Raw genomic sequence first — 13089 nt, forward strand, 5'->3', positions numbered from 1 at the left:
TCGCACATACGGCGTCCGGTTTAGAAAGGGGCCGACGCGTGTTTCTGTTTTCGCGGGGGTTCACGGTGCTCAGAGCTGCCTGCCCTACGGCGGGCGCAGACACTGCCACTGGCGGGCGCGCGGCGCGCACTAGGACCCAGCAGGGCTCCGGGCCCGGGGAGCAGCCGCGCCGCCGACCCCGGGCGGGCGCCGGGGCTGGAGCCGGGGTTCCGGCCGCGTTCGGCTGCAGCTCCGCCGGGAGACGGCGCGACCCGGCGGCGGGGCCACCCGCGAGTCCAGTGCCGCCGCAGCCCCCCAATGCAGCCGCGAGAAGCAGCGCGGGGGGCAGGCGATTGAAGGTAACGAAAATGGGGCTCATTTCCTGCCTCCTGATCTTCTGCTCTGGTTCAGCATTGTCACGAGAAGCCCTCACTATTCAGGCTGCTGCATTTTGGGGCACCCTTTGATTTTTTTAAGGGGTCCGCCCCCATATTTCCACCTGGCTTGATTGATTTATAGCATGCAGCCCATATGGGAGAGGTCCAGGATGGCAAGTTGCATGTTTTCATTAGTTTTGTCTCAAAAGTAAGTTTATTTTTTTTAAAAAAAAGTTTCTCAGAAATTTGTGCATAGTCGTTTAATTTTTAAAAAAAATATATAGCAGAGAAATGGATAATTTTAAGATTTATCAAATAATTAGTGTAATTCTGTTAATGACTTGCTAGGACTTTACTTTTGTGGGCTTCCCAGGCGTTACTTTTCTTTTCAAGGTACTAGCGTGTTAAATGTGGAGTTTGGCTCGGGCAGAGTTTCCAGCTTTGCTGTCGCAACTGTTTTGCTATCAATTATAAACAGTGTCCAATCTGTGGGCAGTCCAAGCCTCTTTTCAAATACTGTAACTGGTTATCCTGATGTGACACCTACAGATGAGAGTTTCCTCGGAGGCCCGTCAGAATATTTCTCGTTTCGGAGAAACATTGTTTCGAGGAGAAAACCATGATGCCTGGCTGGGGAGGCTGGAGAGACTATTTTTCATGCTTTGTTTGTACTCTCAGGATGACATTTGGGGAAGAGAAACGCATTCTTTCTCGGCAGCTTTTTAATTGTGGGGTTATTAATTTATGTAATTTATTAGTTTCAATGGGTTGGGCCCGGGCCGTTCTCTGTCACAGGATGTGCTTAAGGTGACACGTTTGCCAGCAGTTGGGACACATGATTGCCAGTGTAAAATGTGCCTCGTCTGAAAGGGCTGGTCTGCTGGGAGCTTCCGTGTGGAGCCGCGGCGGGTAGGGTGCGAGCGGCCCACTGGGGAAAGAGGGAATCATTTTCCTTAGCAGAGGAAGAGACCCTGTTATATTCCTTTTGTTCCCTGCTTTTCATTGATCGCCAGCTCTGCCTTAAAGAGGGGAGTGCAGCCGGAGAGCGCAGAGCTGGGAAGACTGCACCGCTGACTATAGCTCACTTCAACTCTCACACTGATTGGTCAGTAAGACGGACTTGCGAAAACAGTCACCCCAAACCTCCTGGTACAACCACGCTGTAAATTCAGATGAGCCGTCTTGCGCACGGATTTCTGCAAGATTGGTTTTTAATTCGGGTGCAGCCTGCCGGACGTACCTTTGAGTTTAATTTTTTTTCTCGTTATTGCTGTCAAGATTAAAGTAGGCCATTTTGTTGACCAATTTCTTTGCAGACGTCAGCCACTGGCTTACATTTAGAGACATATCACTTTCCAGTCCATTCTCCATGCTTTCTGCTCAGGAGTTGTAGAATGCAAAGTTGTTCAACTTAGAATAATTTTTTCCTAACCGTTTTTTGATCTGAAATAGCAGATGGATGCTTACTTTGGTAATGTATCTTTACTTCGATAATGTGTCTGTGCATTGGCTATTAGCATGCACTAAATTTAAGTCTGCAACAGTGGGGGGAAAAAGGCGACCAAGAGCAAACAGTCAAATTGGCTTCTGGTTTGAGAAGAATGCATTTCAGATCCAAGAAAAAAAACTGTATTCTTATGAGAATGAGTTAGTAAATTATGTGACATATTATATCTAGAAGAGAAAAAAATATAAGGCTGGTGGTGGACATCTCCATTTGAGCCTTAAAGCACCCCAGTTAAAGAAACACCCTCCCAGAAGTTGTTAAATGTATAAACACTTTTCTGATTGGCTTAAAAATTTAGTCACAGGAAGTGGATGGTATCTAGTAACCATGAGTGGAGACATGGTTGTCATGGAAACTAAGAAGAGTAACCCCCCCTCCCCACCACACATACACGACTATAACCACCACTTTAAAAAAAAAATCCTGCATGTCATCACAGATGCCTGGAGAACATGTTGGCTTCTGCGAGCTTTCCGACAGCATCTGTTGAAACCTGAGACCGTGCCTGTCAAATCAAGGTCATTTTACCACAACAACCAACAATGCAGTCTCCTAGATTTCATAACTATGTTTTATTGAAAATATGAGTGGAAAAAAAACCTTAAAGCAGGAGTGAGCATTCGTGCTTACTTGGCATTTTGCTGCTTCTGGGTTGTGCAAGGAAAGGCGAGAAAGGTATTGGAGCGCTTAATTGTGAGTCAGATTGATTTGTATGTCTACTGTTGGAATCAAACTCTTCAGAGCTGTAAAGACTAGTAACATAACATGTTACCTGGGGAGGAAAGGTCATTTGGGGGAAGGTATGATAAAGACTTTCCGTTTGCAGGAGGGTTCCAAGTAGAGCTCTCACGACTGAATTCCAAGAACTGTGGCATTTTGGAAACCGGCTCCAGGGCTGCAGGTTGCAGAGGTAAAGGGAGGCCACAGCGGCTGCTTTGGGGGCGGGGGTGTTCTCAGTAGCGGACGGGGAAGAGGAAAACTAAACTAAAATAAGAATGGTTTCGAAACTGCAACTATTATTCTTTGGTTAACTTAGAAAAGTTTCCTCTTTTTCTTTTGTAACTAGAGAAAAATGCCTCAGTAAATTTGTAGGGCAATGAGAGAGGTTCCCCAAATCAAGGTGTTGAATCTTTTCGGTGTCTTGGTAATGGTTTCAGTGATGGGGTGAAGAAAAGCTTGGAGACCCTGCCTTCGTTTTGCTAAGTGAAATAAACCGAGGAGGCCCTAAACCGAGGAGACCGTCTCCGAATGTCTCCGAAATTTCGGCTCTGGAGATGAACGCCGAACCTTCTCAATGCAAAGACATTGTGTTTCTTATATTTCTCTAATCTTGCCAATAGTAGTCTTTACATTTAAAGTTTTTGATGTTCATTTAGAAATATATTCCTTCTAATCATGATGATTTAGAGCATTGTATATTGCTTTATCATAATTGAAAACGGTCAGTTTTAAATCTCATTTCATTACCACTGATCTTTTTTTAAAAGCAGCAAATTCATCTTGTTTTCATCAACTAATTGCCTTGGGGGAGAGAGGAGGTAGAAAGAACCCTAACATTGTTGGGGTGACTTAGCACGTAGTTCATGATCCCTGGTTGTCAGATACTGAATGGATTGTGAGTTGGTGAAAAAGGTTAAGTTTAATGGCACAACTGTTCTCTTTCAGCAAAGGATTTCCTGTAAGGAGCTTTCTTATCTGTGACTGTGTTCATTGGCAGGAAACATGTCAGTTGCTTGTTTTTACAAACCGAAGGAAATGAATGGGATTTGTTGGTTTCTAGAATCTGCCTTCATGCTCCATTGTCTGTCAGATAGTTTGCTCAGAACACTTCGTTTCTAAAGAGACTTTCGAGGATCGCAGTGAAGTCACTCCAAATCTTGGGCATTTCTGTTTATTTATTTTTGACTTGGGGACTAGAAAAACCGGTCATTATGCTACTATGTATGCCTTATTTTACCAATACAAATGGGCAAGATGTTCAGTCAAGTTCCCATTAATTTTCAGTTGTCCGATGTACACATACACACCACAGCAGTGATTTTTTGATGGCTGTGCCAGATTCCTAATAATGAGTCTAGAATACCAACTAAATGCCAGTCTTGATTTTGGATCAGCTTAGGGAAAGGAAGTGAGGCAGCTTCACTGTCTTTGCATACAAGAAAAAATGCGGTAAGACTCCATGTCAGGTGTATGCCTACTTTGCTGGTAACAGAAATTTGATGTTGGGAAAGGGTTAGAAATTGGAACTAGGGGTGTGGTAAAACCAGTTTGAGTTCATATGAGAAGACCAGTCTTAACTCTGAAAAGATTTATTGTGCAAAAGTCTGGACTATTTTTGGATATTGTACATACATATATTTGTTGCAATCCATGCATGTTTCAAATTCTGGAAGAGGAAACAGGGCAAGCTTCTTTGAAGGGAAGTAAGTCTATAGACTCCATCTGAAAGGAGCCGCCTGGGGAGGGGGCCAAGAGTGCCTGCGTGAGAGAGGACCGTTTGCTGTCACGACGGCTTTCACACCTTTTTGAAGACCTCATTTTTTATTTATATTTAGCACCAAATGAAATCTTATGCAAGACCCTAATGTATGAGTAGAATGAAAACAGAGATGCTTTGAGGGAACCAAGAGCCAGAAGCCCAGAGGCGCTCTCGTCCCCTGTGCCTGGGACACATCCTGGAACCCTAGTGCTCTGAACACAAGCTGAAAACCACTGCTTTGAAAGTGCCCAGAATATTCTCTCAAGGCCGGAGGGAAGTCCTGGACCATCTTAGTTGAAGAGAGAACTTTCGTCTTGACAGTTTAAGGTGGTGCTCGTGTTTAGAGCTTGTAGGAACCAGGCACATAATACCATGCAGTCTAATAAGCCAGCGTGGAGGAAGATTAGACTGGCCATAAGCCCAGGTCCAGTCTATAAGGAGGGAAGACAGAGAATGTCTTAACGGTTGCTTACAAACCAGGGCCCCCCTTTTCTTACAGGTTATACAAGCATAGCTCAGAGTGTTTGAGACCCATTGGTTACGATTGCACTATAATGCAGGAGTTTATTCTGACCACCTCAGGGTGTGGTATCCTATCTGTCGCTGGAAGTTATTTCATACTAAGTGTCCTTCATGGAATGAAAGTTTTTTCAAGCTATATAATCTGCTTGGCAGGCTCTCTGGTGTTTTGAGTGTTGAATAAAATGGTAACACACAGCTGATACTTGAATATCATGAAATATATTCAAATTATGATCTCTAACTATGACATTGACTGAAATGGCAGTGTTGGGATTGGGCTCAGTTCTCCTATTCTACATCCCAGAAGCTACAGGCACTAAGATCTCTAGTGGCGGCAGGTAGAGGAGCCCCCTTGAGTTCCACTCTTGATTCTCTCTAGCCCTGATTCCCATACGCATGGTTTACAGAGGTGGGGAGAAAAAAGCAGAGAGGGCTGGCAAATTAGAGGAGAGTTACATTTCTCAAGGCCACGGCCAACTTCCCTGTGTTGATTCGTGGAGGCTGCACAGTCGGGGCGTTTATAGAAGGAGGAAATAAATACACACTCCTCTCGGTGTTTGCCTATTACTTCCATGGTGCTTGCCATGGTTCTCTTACCTGCGTGGGGTTAGAGATGGTGATTAAAATCATCAATGTCCCAGGAAGCCGCAGTTCTTCCAACAATTTGTGCTAGAACATTTTCTAAAGATCTTACTTATTTATTTTTAGAGAGAGGGGGAGGGAGGGAGAAAGAGAAGGAGAGAAACATTGATCTCTTGCTTCTCCTATGCACCCCAGCCAGGGACTGAACCTGCAACCCAGGCACGTGCCCCACCTGGGGATTGAACCCGTGACACTTCATTTCATGGGATGAGGCCCAACCGACTGAGCCACACCAGTTAGGGCAGGAACGTTTTCTTTTTTAGAGAAAATCTTTCCTCTACAAAGATAAAACTAATTTAAGCACAAAATAGTTGCTCGTGGTAGTGGATGAAAATGATTGTGGTTAACTTTTATTTGTTTAGTTGTGTTGAATAAGATGTTCATGTTTAGGATGTTTAAATTTCTCTCATTCCTCCTCCCACCTGCCTTAGAAAACTAACAGAACTGCCCCAAGGTGCATTCGTAGTGATAGACCGGAAGATTCTTCTTCCTCTTTTTTAAAGATTTTATTTTTATTTATTTTTAGAGAGAGAAGAAGGGAAGGAGAAAGAGAGGGAGAGAAACATCAATGTGTGTTTGCCTCTCACGCGCCCCTCCCACTGGGAACCTGGCCCACAACCTAGGCCTGTGCCCTGCCTGGGAACTGAACCGGTGACCCTTCGGTTCATAGGGTGGCACTCAATCCACTGAGCCACACCAGCCAGAGTGTTTCTTGAGTGAGCATTTAAACTTTGCTATTTGGGGGGACTTAGATATCTCTTCACACTCTGAAATTTCCTGATCACATGAACTTAAACATTTTCGCAGCCTTTGAAATGAAAACAATTACCACTTAATGACTACTTAATACATGCCCAAATTAAGACCGCCATATTGTTTTGTAGGACTAGATTTAGCATTTAGAGTGGTGTCTTGAAAAAAGAAAAAATTACTCTGATAAGTTTGGCAATATTGGATAATATAGAAAAACTATATCACACTAGTAAGGGACTCTCATATATCTGATGTTGCCCCCACATTATTTTACTTGATTCTTATAATAACCTAGAAATAATTACTACTTCTACTACTAAGTGATGGTAATAAACATTAACATCCCATTTGACAGATGAGAGGCTGAAGCAACTAGGCTGTCAGAGCCACACTCTTTGGTCGCCAGTAGTTCTCACCCTGACTCCAAACCGCAGGTGTTTCCGCCCCACAGGCTGTCTCCTGGTGGCCCCTGTGTCTCAGCCCCTGGGTCACGACTCCCCTTTCCAGGCAGAAAATAGAGTCCCCTCCCGGGAATAACTGCAGGATTGGCTGGGGAAAATTCGCTGTGACTCTGGAAAGAAACAGGGTTCTGCTTGTCATTCTGTGTTCCCCGTCTGACCATTAGTCATGGGAGGGACTTTTTAGTGAGTGATTATCTTCTTAAATCATCGCTGTTTGTCCCTTCGTCCACACCTGAGCACATTCACCCCTTTGTTAACCAAATGGCCCTTTCCCCAGGGACGCGACTCTCCTGGATTGCTGATGTCCCTCTTAGGCTTTCTGTCCGTGGCATCCACAGAAACAGATTTCCTAGGCCACAGTCACTGTTGTAATTTGCATGAACTGCCCCCAAACTCAGGGGTGCAGATGCATCTCATTTCTTCCTGAATGAAAAAACAATGGGCTTCGGTTGTCAGATTAGCAGGATGTCCAGTATCTCCTTCATTGGTCTCTCTACCCCTAGAGAGAGACCCCATAGGGTCACGCCACAGGGTCATGCCAAACCCGTAGGGGTTTCTACAGGCTGAGTGGAGGTCAGTTTGACTTCCTCATCTAAGCCAGGAGCTCTGTGTCTGTGCCTGTCTAGGGGGCCTACTCTGCGTATGCACACGAATTGGGGGAAACCGGTTGTCCGGCCATTCATTCAGCGAACAGTCATGGAGCACCTACAGCATACCGGGAACTGTGCCGGGAACATAAGGGTGTAGAAATCCCTCCCGGCCAGCCCACCACCTGTTCTCTAACTCTGATTGGCCTCTCAAACTGTAAATGTCCTTCTTTTGAAGTTCATGTTCTAAGCTGATATGGACAGATGGAAGTGACGCCCTCCCCGAGTTCCTTCCTTGGGGCACATGCCTTTTGTTTTTATTTAGAAGCTGGTCTTGCAAGGCGGGTTCCGGGTAGGTCAGTTACTTGGGAGATGATCTTGGGAAGACACCAGTGGGGGACACAGGTGGGAGACGAGACAGAGAAGGCAGCCAGTAGTGACGTGTGTGTCCAGTCACCCCTGTGCAGGGGAGCGAAGGCCCCCTGCAGCTTGCTTAGAACTGCTGTCCAACATGCCACGTGTCCTTTCAGTTAGCCGCTCTCAGGCCTTGCGTCCCCGCATTCGGGGGTGGCACGCGAGCTGGTGGAGTGGGCTTTGGTGGAGGAGGTGCTCGGACATTTGTCGATGCCACGGGTGCAGCTGTTGGTTGTAGGGCTGCGCGCTGAGAAAGTAAGGCCTGAAAGGGACCCCGCCAGGGCGTCAGCTGCTTCTCTGACCTGTCTCTGCTCTCTACCTCCTCCCACAGTCTCAGAAAGGTAGACAGATGCCTTAGAGGAAGGAAGGATCGTTTTTCCAGAGGGGTCCAAACTTCCAAACGAATGAAAATCCTGGGACAGTGGCTTTTCAGTGGGAAGGGAGCATGAGAAATGGCCTTCATTCAGAATCTGAACGTTCAGGCAGAACTTTTCAATAGGGCACTCGTTTTGTCTGTTTGTTCTGCCTTTGATGCAACAACCACGGTCCTTGTGTCCCAGTAGAAAGCTCGGGCAGCCCTTGGTTTACGTCCCACCATAACCCGAGACTCAGTAATGTGGACATCCAGAGGGGATTACTGTGAAGGCTAATCACAGTAATGTGAAAGCCCCCGGCAGAGCCTGGCAGGTCCTTACAACTGAAATTGTTGTAGCTATTTTTATTTTTAAGTTGTCATTGTTGTCGTCATGTCTCTCTACCTGGGACGGGTGGTGGCTCCCTGTGGGTCACCTTACCCAGTCTGTCCTCCTCAGTCTCACTTTCAGGACCTTCTTTAATCTGGCCCTCCCCATTAGTGCCCAGGAAGCAACCCCAGTTCTGGTCCGGCTTTACTCACCTCTGAGCTTGCCTTGCTCCTTCCAGCCGCCTGCCTTCGTTCGTGCTGCCCCTGGCCCCAGCTGTCGTGTCCCCCCTTCGCAGGTTGCAGGACCACAAGTTTCACCCACTCTGCAACTCAGTGCACAGAAAAAATGCAGTTGGTGCATTCTGTCTACGGCAAGCCTTCCTCCCCAGAAAATACCCGTTGACACCAGGGGAAAGAATAGTAACTCTTGATCCCATCCATTTTAAAACTTAGTTCGATCTGATAGCCCAAATAGTTGCTTAAGATAATTCTGTCTTCCTAGGAAAACAGCGCCTGTGTTGTCCGCCTCCTTTGCCCGTGTGGTGTGTGTGGGACAGGGTGTGCAGTGCACTCCTTTTATTTCTCAGGGAGGACAAGCAGGCTCAGGCTCCTTGGGTGGGTGGGGGGTGGGGGGACGCTCTGCTCTAAGGCGCTAGGTCTCTCGCCCACTGGTACCTCTTGTTCTGTGTGGTAGGTCCTCGAATAACATAGTTTTATTTAAGGTCATTTTAATATAACATTATAATGTTTTAACATTGATGAGATGCCTTAGGAACTTAACTCTTTTATATCAGTTAGCCTATGGTAAACATGGCTTTGCTGTAATATGTTGTTTGTTATAACACTTAAAGTCATAGAATGTATCAATGACAATGACAATGACATTACTGTACTAGCAGTTGAAAGCTGTGGCTTTTATAACATGTAGTCTAGTCCAGTGGCTTTCACAGACCCATTGCAAGATACAGATACATTGTCATGACATTCTAGTAAGCACATAGGACATATGTGTACATGGACGGGCCATACCAAATTTTTACTAAGTAACCTGTATAGCTGACACATAACTTTCACAATACGGTATTATTCTCGCTATACCAGGAGGCACTCTTATCTCTTCCATTATATTTTATTTAATGAAAAAAAAGGTAGCATGGGTTGGGACCCAATAAATGACTCCAGATTGCCACAAAAGTTGATCTGATTGTCCTCTCAGCTTTATCAGAATCCTCCGTGGCCTCTCCTGCTGACTCCATCCCACCTCAGCTCCGTGGCAGCAAACTCTGGGTGTTAGCCACACCCTCCAAGTCCACTGGCCTGGTGGTCTTTGCAAGGGGTTCCTTCCTCTGGCCAGAACCGCCCCGAAGCACCACCTCATCGCTCCCTATGCTTGCTCTTGCTGCAGCACCAGGCTGGTGAAGCTGTGTCCCAGACTGGTACAGGCCGTCTCCCCTAGTGATGCAGGGGATGTAGATGGTGCAGGGATTTTCTCTTCCGCCTTCAGGAAGCGGAATCACCCTGGGGTGAGTTGGTACCAGCAGCCAACCACTCCACCGTCTCATTTTCTTATCTCTTCCCCCATAGTGACCTGGGCTACAAAAAAAGCAGGCTCTTCTTTTCTTCCCATCTGGGATCTCATTCTTTTACCACTGAGTCGGAAAGATGAGGGACTTGACTATCCCTAACTGGTGAAAGCAGCATCTTCTATAGCCTTCAGGTCTGGGTCCTCCAGACTCCTATTAAATTGTAGAAAATCCTATCCCAGGGCAAAGTCTGACTTTCAAGACTATAGAATTTCTGTCTGTGGCAGAGTCTGTTAGTTTCTCACCTATGTCCATTCTCTCCACATTTTAGCTGGCAACAACTAATAACCACATTTCTACGACTCCCTTGCAGCTAAGAATGGCAAGATTGTAGTCATTAGGATGTTAGTAGATGTGAAATATGTCATTTCTGGTTTGTTTCTGTGGGTTTTTTTTTTACAATTTTACCACATTTTTTACCCTGAAACTCTGTGTATTGTAGTTTAGTTGTGCATGCTTTCTTACAAATGAAAACATTATAGATATGCCTGTATCTATCCATAAAGTATCCAGCCATATAATATGAAAAATGGAGGCATTTATTGAAGGAGATACAAGAAACATTGAACACAGGGTAATGCCATCTCAGCCCCCTTAGAAGGAGGCACCTTGGGACCTCACCCCATCCTCCCAATCGCCATGAGCAGCTCTGTTGTCTTTTCCTGAATCTCATCAAGAGTCTGAAATCTCTTCCCTTTCAAAGGTAATTTTAGTTTTGGGAAAAGGCAGAAGTCACCAGGTACCACATTGGGGCTGTAGGGGGTCTGAGCCATACACTCATGGTGTATGATTTCATGTTTTGACAAAAACCTCTGAATGAGACGAGATGCATGAGTGGGCAGATTGCCATAACGAAGCTGCCAATCACCAGTAGCCCATAGCTATGGCCTTCCGAATCATCTTAATAGTTTTTGCGTGGAGGAATGTTCGAGCTTAATGCAAAAAATGCAAAATTTGATGTAGATTTGTTGTTCTACTCATTCAGTCATTTTGAATGTGATGGCTACACAGTGCACATGCTCACTAAACAGCATCTGCCGTCTCCACTTAGTACAGTGAAGTCAGCATTGTTCACGCGTGCTCGTTCCAGTCCACTGGCCTTGGCTGCCAGGTTACATCCTAACCCTAACCCTAACCACTCTCTTACAATAATAATGGTTGGACTTTTCCCAGACAGACCTTGTGTGTGTATATATATATATATTTCTACAATTTTCCTTTTTGGTTTTCGTTCAACATTGTGTTCCCAAGAAACACCTGTATTATTGAGTGTAATGTAATTTATTCGTTTCTTTACTGCCATGTGATATTCCATGGTGTGGATATACTGAAGTTTATCTATTTTACCATCCATGGACTTTCGGGTTGTTTGGTTATTACAGCATCACTATGAACAGTCTTAGTACAGTCTAAAGCTACTTAATGTCTTCCTCTCAAATAAGGCAAACACCTTAATGCCAGTCATACCACCCACTTTGCAATTCAGGTCCCACAGGTTAGACATTCTCATTTTAAAATTAAAGTGTTTATTCAGATGTATCCGTACATTTCCTGCTTTCTTTGCTTATAATTCCTCTTCCTCCCCCCACCCCTCAGATGACCTCTCTTTTTAGATTTCATTTAGTGAGAATCAACTGAGGGAAAACTAATTCAGTTATTGTTTGTTGGAAACTTTTATTTTTAATGTTTTCTTAAAATATAGTTTTGCTAGATATAAATATATATTTTTGCTAGGTATAAAATTCTAGTTATTTTTTTTCAACACACTAAAGATGTGCCATTGTTTTCTGGCTTCTGCTGAGAAATCAATGGTAAGTCCAATTGGCACTTGCCACGGAAGGTAACCTGTTTTCAAGAGTAGGTTATGGCTGCTTTGAAGACATTCTTTTTGTTTTTTGCGTATTGTAAATTGTCTAGACATGAATTTCTTTTCTTATGTATTTCTTTTTTAGCTTGAATTTGTGTGTGTATGTGTGTGTGTGTGTGTGTGTGTGTGTATTTTTGGATTAATTTTTTCATTGGTTCTTGAAGATTCTCAGAATTTGTCCCTGCTCTGTGCAATTATCTTTTACTTCTGAATTTCAATTAGGTATATGTTAGATGTTTTTTTGCTGTCATTTTTACATCTTAACTTCACTTTCATATTTTCTGTTTCTTGGTATATCTTTACATGCTACAGTCTAGATCATTTTTCAGTCTTCTTCATTTCCTGCATTTACTCTGTTTAATCCTGCTTGCAATTTATATGCTTTTCCCTTGTCTTATTTATTTACACATTTATTTTGTATTTAGATTGGTGATGATCCCAGGTGCCTGGTAGAGACAAATGCAAAACCTAGAGAAATTCACCTTCAACCCGAATCCTCAAGAATTCCCACTGATAAAGTCTCAGAAAAACAAACAAGCGTAAGGTCACAGTAAAATAAAACAAAGCAGAACAAAAACCACAAGCACATGCACATTCGTAAGGAAACAAGGCATTGTGAACATAACTAGTAGAAATATTAGGTAGTAGAACTGAACCTGCAAATGCTTGATAACTTAAAAATCTAAAAACCAATAGAAAATGAATACAGGAAAACCAAAGTGGGTGTCCTGATTAGGGGGTGGCTGCCATTCGGGTGGCGATTTGGAGAGCCAGACGCTTTCCATTCTGTGGCTCTGCCGTTTTCAACTCAAGGTCATTGTGCTTGTTTGGACTATGTGGGCAAAAAAGGAAAGAACACAGAGACTCCTAAGTGACAGGTTTTTAGCAGCCTGTCCTAGGTGTTGGGAATTCCGCTTCCTGTCCCATTCCATTAGGTAATAACTTGGTCAAATCACGGCATCTGGCTGCACGCAGGGGTTGCTGGGAAAGGCTGTCTGGGTGGGAGCCTAGGACGGAAAAGGAACGGGTTTAACAAGCAGCCAGTCCTCCCTCTTCCACATCTTTCTTCTCCGAGACTTTAGCCTGACCCAATTTTTCTCTTCTCTAAGCTGCTGTTTCATTTATGGTCATGCCACCAAGTTTATGATCTAATTGTCCTCACTTATTTCACATTTGTGTAGTTTAAATTTCCAACTATATAATAACTTCCTTGAAGGTGTGAATTTTGTGCTGATC

At 44.4% G+C, this 13089-nt stretch overlaps 1 protein-coding gene across 1 annotated transcript in view; it reads left to right on the forward strand.

Moving 5' to 3' along the window:
- The first annotated feature begins 149 nt into the window (after positions 1-149).
- The window catches only part of FOXN3 (forkhead box N3), a 349090-nt gene continuing 336150 nt past the window's right edge, over positions 150-13089 (forward strand). The window contains exon 1 of the mRNA XM_037031360.1: positions 150-338. The gene's annotated coding sequence lies outside the window, so the exon portion shown is untranslated. The remainder of the gene's footprint in view (positions 339-13089) is intronic.

Source organism: Sturnira hondurensis, unplaced genomic scaffold (genome assembly GCF_014824575.4).
Source record: "Sturnira hondurensis isolate 20B ecotype Veracruz unplaced genomic scaffold, ASM1482457v3 Scaffold0021143, whole genome shotgun sequence".
Taxonomy (NCBI): Eukaryota; Metazoa; Chordata; class Mammalia; order Chiroptera; family Phyllostomidae; genus Sturnira; species Sturnira hondurensis.